Raw genomic sequence first — 13,493 nt, forward strand, 5'->3', positions numbered from 1 at the left:
CAAATACTGTGAATTAAAATCCGTATTTAAAAATCTATATAACTAAAACCAATCTATCTCTTTCCTTTTAATTCCCAATAGGATGCAGTTTCTTTGAGGCAACTCTATTATGTCAATTTATTAATTGCATTGTTTGATACTGAATGCATATTTAATTCAAAATATCAAATTTAGTAATTAAAATAAGAAATTACGTGAATATTTTAAAGGAATATCACATTTCTTCACATGAATATAATCAATATAAATGACACTGACATCAGTAGCATAACATCAATAATATATTAATATTATTGATATTCCAAACATTACTAAATTTAGATTTGAGATGAAAATGAACACACTTTTTCTTAAGAAATCTTGTTTACCTATTAAATATTTTACTTTTCAAATAAATTCCTATTCAAATATATTTTAATACACTTGGAATATATAAAATTAATTCTTTAATAGCATTATGCCTCACTTCAGTGACTTTTATTTAAATTAAAACACAAGAGATACACAATGCTTTCCTTATGAAAATTATTTGTAAATTAGGGAAGAATTTAAGAGATAATGTGACAGACTAAATAATCTATACTTTCAATACTTTTTTTGAGAAACTGTTGGATTTCAGAGAAAATGTGTCAACAATCTTCAAAATAAACACAGTATCTACAGAATAATGCTAATATGAGTAGGAGTAGAATCGAATCACAGATATGTAAAAATGGACACTTTTTGGAAGTGTCTTTTAGATAACATCAAAAGGCATGACAGGATGGTCTACAAAAGATTCTGGCATTTCATTAGCATCGAATTATGATCGCCACCCACAACCACAATCTGTATTTCTCTACGTATCCATAAGCAAAGTATCATTTGCATACTTTCTTACCTCTTCGGGCCTCTACCCTTCTCTCAAACCTCCTCCCATACAGACATTCCATCAAACACTTCTTTCCTCTGAACCCAACAGCACCACCCCTGCATTTGGCACGTTCTGTTGAAATTCACCGCTGGTTCCACCAGGAAGTAATCTCCTGTGGTCCACAACTGTATGATTTTAATCATGTTCCTAATTATCACATGGTCTTGGTCACATAGTGACCTGCCTCATAAACGCAAAAGTGAACAACTTACGTGTGAAGTGGGAGTTCCATACATAATTTTGTCTTCTTAATTTAATAGGATGTCTCAAACTACAGAATCAAATGATTTGAAGACATTGTGAGATGTGATTTCATGGATGATTTTCAAGACATGCTACTTATTACAGTTCAGAGACACAAATTTTGTGTGTGTGTGAGAATTCCTCATTTTATTCAGAATGTTTAAACCGACCTAGTCAATAGTGGATCTAATTCATCACACACTTATCAGTGAAGGGTATAAAGAGCAGTTTCAAAGCAGCTAATCATGAAATGCAGAGAAATACCGGTCACCATTGGGGGTCATCTTTGGGCAGTCCTAGCATTGCAAGGCTCCCTTGTGCTTTTTAGCCACAGAGCTGTAGCTGTGAGCCTTGGGGTGGCTTTAGCCAAGTCTAAAGAATCACATTCCTCCCTCGAATGGCCACTATCTATTACTTCAGCTGGAAGTGTAACACGCATACACGCTTCAATGGTAGATTTTCACTCACGTTTCCGTCTGATCTACAGTGGGGATAACACTTTTACTGGCTGCTTTTTACTGTCGCAATAAACATTTGACCAGAGCTTCTGTTCCAGCAGAGCTTCCATTGGGACTTCCCTGCTTTTCACATAGAGTGGGAAGGAAGTATGCAGAATTCGTGATTTATATTGAACTTAGACAAATGGTTTTTAAATGTAAATGCAAGAACATATGTTCACTGTTTCTTTCAGCATCTGAACCTGAACCTACACTGCTATAAACATCACGACAGAGGGAGCAGCTCCCAAACACTGGGACGTACACTTAACTTTATCCTCGGCATTTAACACTTAACACGCCCCTTTCTTCCAGTCTTGTCCCTCCCCTCTTACAGAAAGCTTGCACAAACCCACTAGACTTTTTCCTACAGTACTTTGAAATTTGAGTTTAGAATTTGTAAAATGCCCCTAAAATATCTTTAACATATCATAACATGTATTCTAATTTTCCAACATTTTAGGGAAAGAAGATTTTAGTTCATATTTGGAGTTTGCATTTTTCTCTGCACTGAAAGACAGCTGTCAATAATTATGTAACCAAACAACACATACTTGTCTTTTAATACTTTAAGAATATTTGCCAAAATTAGAATAAATCCACACATTAAGTTACTAGAAGCTTATTTTGAGCCCTGTCTTCTGTACCTCTCATCAGATGAATAGCAGAATTTATCCAACTAAATTTCTAAAAGCAGTATTAAAAAAAAATTAGGCCTATGTAAGTAGAAATAAGACCTTAAATTTTTATAGAATAATTTTTGTTGAACTGCAGGTAAAGTTGATTACTTTTGTAATAGGAAAACTAGATAAACCTAAAGATGTTAAAATAGAAAAATCTTAAAACAGAGTGAACATAATTTATATAGGACAGATTTTCTTTTTGGTATTTATCCACATATTTTAACAAGACACACAAGTAAAAATAAAACTCTGTAATCAGTCTGTGATATTAGCAGTTTAGTCTCAGAATAATAATTTAAAAAATTTTAAGTATTAACATGTCAATTAACATAAATTAATATTAATATGCTTTAATAATAAAAACTCTCTTTCTCTTATTATTGTCTAATTATTATCTACCAAGTGTCTTTTGTGAGATTGTTTTCATATGCCAAGAATTGCATGTCGAAAATACATTATTCATGTGCTGCTGATGAAAGTGTAATCAGCCCCACTGAGGTTTCAATATCACATGATATTAATTTTTGCATATAATTGATACACTTCGGTTTTAGAAACTGTTAACGTGGCCTCAGGTTGTCTTAAGCAGAGATTAGAACAAACCAATGTTTCTGTGGGTTTACAATATTCACTGAGGAAGCCAAGTTGATACTGGATTTGAAGTAATACACATACATACAGACTTGCTCAAAAATCATATATGCTATCACACATATATATATGCACATATATTCATGCGTGTCACACACACAACATACACACATACACTTGTACGTACACTCTTCATACTCCACTAGTTTCAAAGAATCTTAGGTCAGCTTCAAATAACTAGAGTCATAGATATCCATGTATCTACATGTTCTGAGGGAAGCAAGTAGATGGGGAAAGTTTGGGATAGTTTTGCTTGGGGGTCTAGATTTTAAATAAAAAGTGTGTCATGATTTCAATTATTTGTAATAGAGCTGGATATCTTACATATTAACATTGATGTTCACTGTATTTGTAACACCTAACCTGAACATTAAAAACAATGTTATTGAAAATTGCCTGTAAGTTTATGTGAATATTGTTGGTAATATTAACTAGTTACATTAGTTCATGTCTTCTATAGTTTACAGAGTCCTGCAAAAAGCAGTTCCTCACAAAGACTGGCCCATTTGGCTGTCCTTCTGTATTTGTTGCTACGGCAGAATGGTTTCTGAGTTAGCTCCGGTAATTTTAGACAGCAGATTTCATTCTTCCCTAGTCCATCTGCACATCTGATGTAACTAGAACGTTGTTCATCAAGTACTTAAAAATAAAAAGAGGCTAATTAACATGTTGCACACCCTAGAGGAATTTGAATCAGCCAACCAAAACCCAGGTCCCCTACCTCTGCCTCTGGGTAAGCTCCTCTACTGCACCTCCCAAGCCAGACTTCAGGTCAGCGATAGAGAATATTAGAATTTAAGGGAGACTCACAGATCTCCTCCTCATTCTGAAAAGTCCCATCCCACTCCCTCCCACCTCAAAACACGATTACAAGAATCACCCACCAAAAGTACCCTAAGGGACCTGTACCGAGAAAAACGCTGTCAGAATTGGTTTACACTTTCCCTCATGAGGCCTCAAAAGTAATTCCACTGTGTCTTTTATATCCATTTCCCTCAGCCCAGCACTAGAAATCTAAACCATGAAGACGTTGACTGTTTAACTAAAGGGAGTATTTAAATGATTGCATTGTTTATTGAGTGAGGTGATTAACATTAAATTTTAGCTAAGGTGTTATTTATACTGTCTGTGTTAACCCCAAAGGAAGAGCAGTCAAACTATCAAGAAATAAAGTAAAATTTTTTTTGAATAAATAAGTGGAGTATTACTAAACCTGTGAGTCCTCTAACAAGACAAATGAGAAATTGGCACAAAATGTTAGCACTGTCTATAATAAATGCTAACAGCTTTAATCCATAGAATTCTTATAAATAAAACTTGGCAAAGTATATAAAAAAGCAATCCATAAATGATTAAATCTAAGAGAATGATTCATATATATGGAGATAGCCGCCCTCTTCTGTAGCAAGAGAAATACACATTAAGATGAAATGCTATTTTTCACCTATGAAATTTGCAGTGACTCAAAAACTAAAAATATCCTGTCCTGGGAAAATGTAGACATGAAAATTTTCATACTCTTTTTTCCCTCTTAAGTCCGTATCTTTAGGTATAGAAATTCTCCTAGGATTCAGAATTTTTACTTTAATTTCTTATATAACATTTGCTTTTAACATCTCACCTCTCTAGGAAGAGGTATAGTCCTTTTACATACATAATATTATTTATTTGTGCCTTCTTTCTTTAACATTTGATCACTCTCAGGGTAATTTTGTCCATTTTTTAAAGGCTTTCAGATTTATTGATATTTTGTTTCCTTTTTCTTATTTTAAAAATATTCTCATCATTTTATAAATTTCTTTTTCTTTTTTGTTTTTTTTTGAAGAAAATGGACTATTTCTCTGATACAGTTTCCGATCACATGGATTTTGCTGATTGCTCCCTCCTACTGTGATTTACACTGTTTATCCATCTGCTATATTTCTTGTAAACTGGTAAGGTAATCAGATCTAAAATCTTGACCAGATTTAAGTTTTATTTCTTTCTCTTTTGGTAAGATTCTTTTTGTTTTTTTCTTTCTTCCAGTCTTATTGAGATATAATTGGCAGATAGCACTATATAAGTTTAAGATGTACAGTATAAGGATTTGACTTACATACTTCATGAAATGATTATGACAGTAAGTTTGGTGAACAACTATCTACTCAAATAGTTACAAAATAAAAGAAAAATGAAAAATATTTTTCCTTGTAATGAGAACTCAGGATTTACTCTCTTAACTACTTTGTTATAACACGGAAATCTTAAGTTAAACACATTGTACATTATATCCCTAGTACTTATTTATCTTATAACTGAACATTTATATCTTTTAACCACTTTCATCCAATCCCCCCCTTCTCAATCCTTGCCCCAAGTAACCAAAAATTTGATCTCTTTTTCTATGAGTTTGTTTCTTTATTATGTTATGTTATGTATTTCTGTTAGCAGGCCCATAATGTCTGGTGGTCTCTCTCTATTCATGTCAGTGCCATCTGTGTACAATACTGCCCAGACAGTAAATTATTAGGAGTTTCAATATGACAATGTTCTACTTCTGTTATTTCTTATTCATTTATATGCTGCATTATTTTTATGAAAAACCTTCTTTTTATAATTTTCTTCTTTTTAATCTCAGGTACCTTTCATATAGAAAAATGCAGGGATATGTTTTCTTTCTTTTTTTTAAAACTAGTTTAAGAATTGTGTAGTTTCCCAAGAATCTTCCAAATGAAGTTTTCTTTCTTTAATTTTTCTTCCATTTAGAATGTCATTTAAATCATGTGTTAGCTTTATGTGTTTCAATCATTTTAAATATATATACAGAGAGACAAATTGTATGTGTGTATATATATGTATGTGTATATAGTTATAATTAATATATATTTTGTATATAAATATTTACATATGAACAGATATAAATATATATATTCATTGCTTAATTTTTGGAAAGTTGGCTCCTGAATTCTTTTGATATGTCTATCATTTTTTATAGTTTCATAGTTTTTTATATCATATTATATTCCAAGTTTATCTTTATTTCCTACCTCATACTTGTAATTAGTGATTTACTTAAGGAGTCCCGGTTCCTCTCAATAGAAACTAGTATTTTGAGACCCTGTTCTGAGCACTCAGTGCTATCAGGTCCATCATTGTTTCTTGATCTTTTTTTAGAAAGATCTATGACATATTGTTAAAGATTAAATATATCATGAGTTTATACCAAGACTTACAATACACAAGTGAGACTATTTAAAGTGTTTATTTGACTTCATTATTCTTGAATCTGTCTCCTCTCAAAAATGCCGAAAATGTTTTCTCAATACAGGAACAACTAGTTATTAACTTTGTCCCCAAATATATACACAACAGCCTCAAAGTCACAATATTAACAGTCTCACAAACAATATGATTTTTATTAAACAAAGAGGTTTTTTTCCGCAATTTTTCTGTTTCTAGTATATATCCCACTAATAGTTATGTACAGACTATTACTGTATTTTAAATCTCTGGGAACAGTTATTTTCAAGAACATTGTGCCTCCAATTCAATATAAAGTAAGATTCTTTCATTTTAGTTAACTTTCAATTCTTAGGGTTTTTTAAAAATCCATTTTAGTTTTCTTTTTTAATGATGTAAAATATTTATACAATGCCAAATTCAAATACACAAAATACATTCGATTATGACTACCTTATGTTTCTGATCTCTGCTATAATTCCCATTATGTAAATAAATATGAAAATCTGTATAAATAATAGTTGTTATTTTACATTGAAAAATGTAATTTAACGAAGTCCACCAAAAACTAATAAGTCTAAACTGACAATTTTTATAGACTAACTGGAGTAAGTTCTCAAAAATATACTTGCTCCAAGAAATTGTATGGTCACGAGTTCATTCTGGTATATCTTTAAAAAGCAGATAACCCTAATGTTATTTAAGCATAAAAAAGAAGAAAAACTACCAGATTATTGTTTGTGCATTACTATGGCACTTATAAAAAACCTAATTTAAAAGTTTACCAAGTAAATCTACAGACTAATATCACTTGTGACATTTCCCCAAAGAAGATATAAAGCAACCAATAAGCACATAAAAAAATGCTCAGCATCATTTGTATCAGCGAACTGCAACTCAAAACCACGATGAGATGTCATGTCATGCCTAGTAGGTCTAACAACAATGACAACAACAGGAAAAAATAAGGCTTGACAAGGATGAGCCAAAAATAGAAACTTCCTGCATTGCTGGTGGGAATGTAAAATGGTGCAGCCACCGTGAAAAGAATTTGGAAGTACCTCTAAAAGTTGAATGTAGAATTACCATGTGACTCAGAAAGTCCACTCCTAGGTGAAAACCAAAAGACTTTAAAGCAGGAACTCAAGCAGATACTTGTAAACCAACGTTCATAGCAGCATTATTCACGTAGCCAAATGGTGGAAGCAATCCAAATGTCCATCAACAGATGAATAAACAAATATGGTTCATATAAATAGTGGAATAGTACTCAGCCTAAAAAGGAATGAAATTCTGACATGTGCTGCAACATGAACGAACCTTGAAAACATTTTGCTAAGTGAAATAGGTCAGACACAAACTTGCAAATATTGTAGGATTCCATTCACATTAAATATCTAGGTTAGGAAAATTCATTGGTACAGAAAGCAAATTAGAGATTACCAGGGGCCTCCCTACCATGAGGGAGAAATGGAGAATTATTTCTTAATGGGTATAAATTATTTTTTGAGTGATAAAATAATTTTGGAAATAGTGGTGATAGTTGCATAACATTGGGAGTGTAATTAATGCCACTGAATTAATACTTTGAATTGTTATAATGCAAATCCTACATTATAGTCATTCTTGTTTCCCCCTCTTTTTCAATAAATGCTGTGGACATTTCTTAGAAAAATATTTTTCTGTTAGTTGAACACTACTTATTTCTTAAGGCCCCAAATAATGGCTACTTTTATCTCAAAAAAAATCTCTTTCTGCAAAAGTCAGATAGAATGGTTCCCTCTCTCTGGTCCAAAATCTCCCTATATTTGCATCTCTTATTGTATTTATCAACATCAATTGCCAATAATGCGTGTCCTTCTCCTAGCTATAAGCTGAAAGAAGGGACAAATATTTCTCAACTTTGTAACCTTAGCATAAAAAAGGAAAAGCATTCAAACATATTTATCAATTCAACAGACATTTTAAATAAGGCCAGGCCCAAGGTCCATCTATTACTAACATAATTTTATACAATATTTAAAAAATAAAATATCATGACTATAGACATTGATATTAACATCTAAACACTTCCACTGAAGAACTAGTGTAAGTGAGACAAAGTACATTGTGGACTTAGAACAACATTGATTTTGCAGTAATTTCCATAGGATGGTTAATTTGCACACTGTAGTTAGTAAAGACATCTGATAGAATGCTACTCTTTTGATTTACAAATAAATTTTCTATGTAATAATATTACATGTTAGTTATGTTTAAACAAACATTTCACAAGAGAAATATTACAGTAATCTGAGGCTCAGTTTAACTTTGAATCGGTGCAAAGGAGACATAAGCTCATGGGGCTCCACATGGATGGACCTAATTCAGTAAATTAGAGGGAAAAAAAGTTATTCTTACAGCTTAATTGGAAACATCAGAGAAAAAGAAAGAAAATAATACATTTAGAGCCGGAAGATCATCCTTTTGGCCACTGCAAGGCTAATTTTTGCCTGATTAGATAGTGAGACTCTTAGAATCTTCAGATAGCAAGGTTTCTATTTCTTTGAAATCCTGTGTACCAACTTGGCTCAACTTCTGCTGTGATTCTTGTCTGATGATCTTCCTAGGAGTAGTGGAAGCCCTGAGGAGCCCTTGCCTCTGCATTCATCAATAAGACTCGACTTGTTTTCAGTTCCTTTACTTGAAGATTTCAAGCCATTCTAAAGGCAGTCTATATTGGGGGTAGTAGTTCCAGAATGTACATGAACTCGCATTTTCAAATGGTTGGGTAATCATTGCCTTCTTAAAAAATCCTGGTACCCCTCAGTGCCCCATCATTATAACACAATGACGTCTTTATAAATTGGTCTCTGCTAATACCTCTACAGGCAGCAAAGTTGTTACTCAAGATTTTCAGTGTAAGAAACTCAGCTGAAATCCTTTAAATAAAGCACTCTCTTCAGGCAAGAGGAACAATCATGGTGGATACAAATCAAGGTTTCCTTAATATTTTTAAGGATTATTTTTACTTACAGTTTAGTTATAGTATGTATTCCCAATAGAACTACTGCAAAGTTTTATTTTCCTCAATTTCTTCTAAACTTAAAGTGGTAAAATTTATCAATAGTATTAGTTCAATTTTCAATGATTAATGGAGTCATTCTTGTTTGTTATTTTAACAATCATGGTATTAAAATATATTTTCAAAATGTTGCTCCAATTTTATGACCATGAAACTTATTATTAGTAATAAACATAATGGCACTAGCCTATAAGCATATGTCATTCTCAGCAAAAGTTTGTTATTATGTGAGACCGAGAGGCACACTATATTTTCAACAGTGGGATCAATTTCTCTCAATATTCTCTCTATAAAAACCATAGCACTTTGTCTCATAAGGCATTTAACATAGTCTATCCTGGATTATGGTTACGTACATTTTTTTTTTACCATATTAGATTTTACCTTCCTTCAGGACATTATTTATTTTCAGTTTTCACTACGAAGAGTATACATTGAAAGAGAACAAAAGTGTGCAGTTAGAAGGTATAATATTTCATTTACTCTTTACTAGTAAGATTTCTGGAATAATTTCTCCCAAAATTTGTTCCAGAGGACACTGACTCCACTGGATTTTATGTGAAAAAAAAAAGTATTAAAAATGAGTTGGTAAAATGAGTCGGAGAATCACTGAATAGTAAAATACATTCACAGAGTTCCAATGCACATTAGCATTTTATAGACTCTAAGCTGTCTTGCACTGAAGAAAGCTCTTTTCCTTTGTTTAACTCAGCATTTCCAAACTTATTTGACGACAAGACACATTTTTTCCTACCCTGCAGAGCGTTATTGCTATCTCAAGGAGAACATACATTCTACAAAAACCATTAAGGATACGTAGTGGTCTTATTCAATCCTCTCATTTTATGATTGGGGATATTTAGGACTCAGATCAATTAGATAATTACCCCAAATCATATAGCAAGCTAGTAACAAAAATGAGACAACAATTTAAATCCAATTATTCCCAAGCTACTACTTTTTCTACTATCTCACACTGTTTTTCGTTATTGGAATGAACGTCCTAGTCCCCAGCATTAGTAATTTGAAGGATATCTAAAAATTGCTACATTTCTTTTTAAAGACAAACTATATATATTTGTATTTATTCACACATTAAAAATCTTTTGTGTACCCATATATGTATATTAATCTATCTGTTTATGTATGTATTTCTGCCCCTATGAGTCTTATATATTTATTTAGCAAGAATTTAGAATGAGCAGTGGTGTGGCTACAAATTACCCTAGGTATGGGGATCATTTTAAACATATTACATTTGAATGTCATCCAGCAGGAAAATTACATAGCACTGTAGAGTGCAGAAACAGCTTCTCTGGATTATATCATTATATCATTAAAACCTTGAGGACAAAGTTTAAGTCAACAAAATCGATTCATTCAGTGTGTCAGATATTAATTATATTACATGTAAACTTAGTAAGTAAAATGGATAGTAAGTAAAATGGAGGTGGAACCAAGGGAGTGACACATGGTTAAGACAAGGGCACCCTTTTTAGTTTAGAAACCAAATTCAGTATTATTCAGCAAATGGTTCTGGATATCAGATATAATTATTTCCCTAGGTCCATTCTCAAATCATCCTTATGTTTGTAACTGTCCTTATTTTTCCTAGAAAATTTAATGTCATCCACATAATTGCAGTAAAATAGAAGGTTGTCTTCCCCCCAAATAAAATTTTCTTTCTCATTCTCTTTTTATAGAAAGATGAAGTATTTTAACAATCCAAACTATATTTTTCTAATATGAAATATGAAAATTAACTTAATATTAAGTCATATCTTTTCTTATTTAAATTGTTTTATTTTTTTAACTCATGATTTTAGCATAAGCTGTTTTAAAAATGAAATCTTGAGTGACTGAAATGCCTTGGTGAAGATTTAGTAGCATTTCATACGAACTATAATTGGACCTATGTTTCTATTCAAAGGGGAAAATCCATTTTAGCTTAGTCCACAATGTCTTAAGTTATTCTTGTCAGAGAGACATATCTATAAAGACTTCTATCACCACCCTAGTGTGGATAGAATACTGAACAGAATCATCTGGACCAAAGACATACAGACAGAAATGCTAATTAAGCATGGCCATTAAAAGAGAAAGGAATGCCCTACTTTTTGTAATAACTACTACAGGATGTATTTCATGAACTTCATTGGAGAAAACAACTGTTAGAAAAACAGCTGATAAAGATGATAATATTTAAAATCAGAACACTGATATTCAGTATGCAGAGACTGAAAAATCACTGTGCAGTAAAAATATTCCTACTCTGTTGGTGGGAATGTAAATAGATGCAGCCACTGTGGGAGACAGTATGGTGGTTTCTTAACAAACTAAAAATAGAACTACCATATGACCCAACAATCCCATGCCTGGGTATATATCCAGAAAAAATTAAAACACTAATTTGAAAAGATACATGTACCCCAATGTTTATAGCAGCACTATTTGCAATAGCCAAGACATAGGAACAACCCAAGTACCCATCATCAGACAACTGCCTCAAGAAGATATGGGGTGTATACACACACACACACACACACACACAACAATATTACTCAATCAAAAAAGGATGAAATAATGCCCATCACAGCAATGAAGATAAAAGTAGAGAATATTATGATTAGTGAAATAAGAGAAATATCTCATCATATACTGTATGATATTACTTATATGTAGAATCTAAAAAACCATACAAATGAATGTATTTACAGAACAGAAAGAGACACAGAGATACAGAAAATTAATTCATGGTAATCAAAGGGGAAAGGAAGAGAGGGAGGGAAAAACTGGGGATATGAATTTAACAGATACAAACTACTATACATAAAATAGATAAGCAACAAGGATTTACTGTAAAGCACAGAGAATTACATGCAGTATCTTTTAATAACCTATAATGCAATACAATCTGCAAAAAACCTGAATCACTATGTTGCACACCTGAAACTACCACAATATTGTAAATCAACTATAGTTTAATATAACTATACATGTCTATGTTACTAGATATATTAGTTTTCTATTTCTTCATAGAAGTTACCATAATCTTAGTTGCTTAAAACAATGTAAATCAATGATTTTACAGTTTCTGTGTATCAGAATATGGGCTACATAGGTTCTCTGTTTAGGGTCCCATCAGACTGAAATCAAGACATCAGCTGTGGCTACGGTCTTACCTGAGGCTCACTGTTCTCTTCCAAGGTTAGCTTGGAATTGGAACTGGACAATGGCAGAATTCAGTTTCTTTTGCTGTAGGAATGAGGTCCCTGGTTTCCAATGTTGGCCAGGGGTGGTTCTCAGCTCAGAGAGGCCATCCCTCAGATCCCAGTCATGTAACTCTTCAGTAGTTAACTTCATTAAAGCCAGCAGGAAAATCCTTCTGCATTCCACTACAACAAAGTCATACAAAACACAGTGTAATCAAAGGACTGTCTATTCCATTATCTTTGCTATCTCATGTAACCTAACCAAGGGAGCAAATGTTCTATTTTATTCACAGACCTCATGCAGCCTCGTGAGGAGAAGAATGTACAGGGTGCATACATCAAGGCATGGAAACCTTGGGGACCACCTTAGAATTCTGCCTGTCACACTAGAGTACAGCCTTCCATTTTACAACTGGTTGGAATAAGAAAAGCCTAAGAACATAGAAAAGGTTCAGTAATATCTATAAACCAACATAAAGTCAGGATGAAAATAATTCTGCTACCCAAATACAAATAATGGGAGATGTAGTGTTCAAGTTAAGGTTATTTCATCTTTCATCAAAGACTTAATATTTATCTCCATAGATATCTTTCCATTTTATAAAATGCATACTTCTTAAATATATTAAACTTTTAAACATTCAAAAGTAGGTATTGGTATTCATATTAAAAGTCTTCTGTATATAATTTTGAATGTATTCTTTAAAATATTTAGTAGAATTCCATGTGTTAGTCCAATCTTTCCTAATTATTGATTTCTTTCCCTGAAGCTTACCCAATAAAGTCTTCACGTTCCCTTCAGTTTAACTAAACTTTAGACAGGATATCTCCTGATTATCAGCCCCAGACTCTCTTTTCCTAGAACTTTAGAATCCTTGCAGTGATAAATTCTTTCCCTTCCCTTTTGAGATGTAAGTCTTCTACACCCCAGAAAATATCTTTCCTAAGAACTTGGAAGCCATCTCTTTGCAATGTCATCATCAGAGGGGAGGGCACTTCTCTTTCCCAGTT

At 32.5% G+C, this 13,493-nt stretch overlaps 1 long non-coding RNA gene across 2 annotated transcripts in view; it reads right to left on the reverse strand.

The window, feature by feature from the left end:
- LOC116280954 (uncharacterized) overlaps nt 1-13,493 on the reverse strand; it is a 205,990-nt gene that overhangs the window by 45,821 nt on the left and 146,676 nt on the right. For both annotated transcript variants that reach the window (XR_012073942.1, XR_012073943.1), the window contains exon 4: nt 12,453-12,665. This is a non-coding gene — a long non-coding RNA (uncharacterized lncRNA). The remainder of the gene's footprint in view (nt 1-12,452; nt 12,666-13,493) is intronic.

Source organism: Vicugna pacos, chromosome 6 (assembly GCF_048564905.1).
Source record: "Vicugna pacos chromosome 6, VicPac4, whole genome shotgun sequence".
NCBI lineage: Eukaryota > Metazoa > Chordata > Mammalia > Artiodactyla > Camelidae > Vicugna > Vicugna pacos.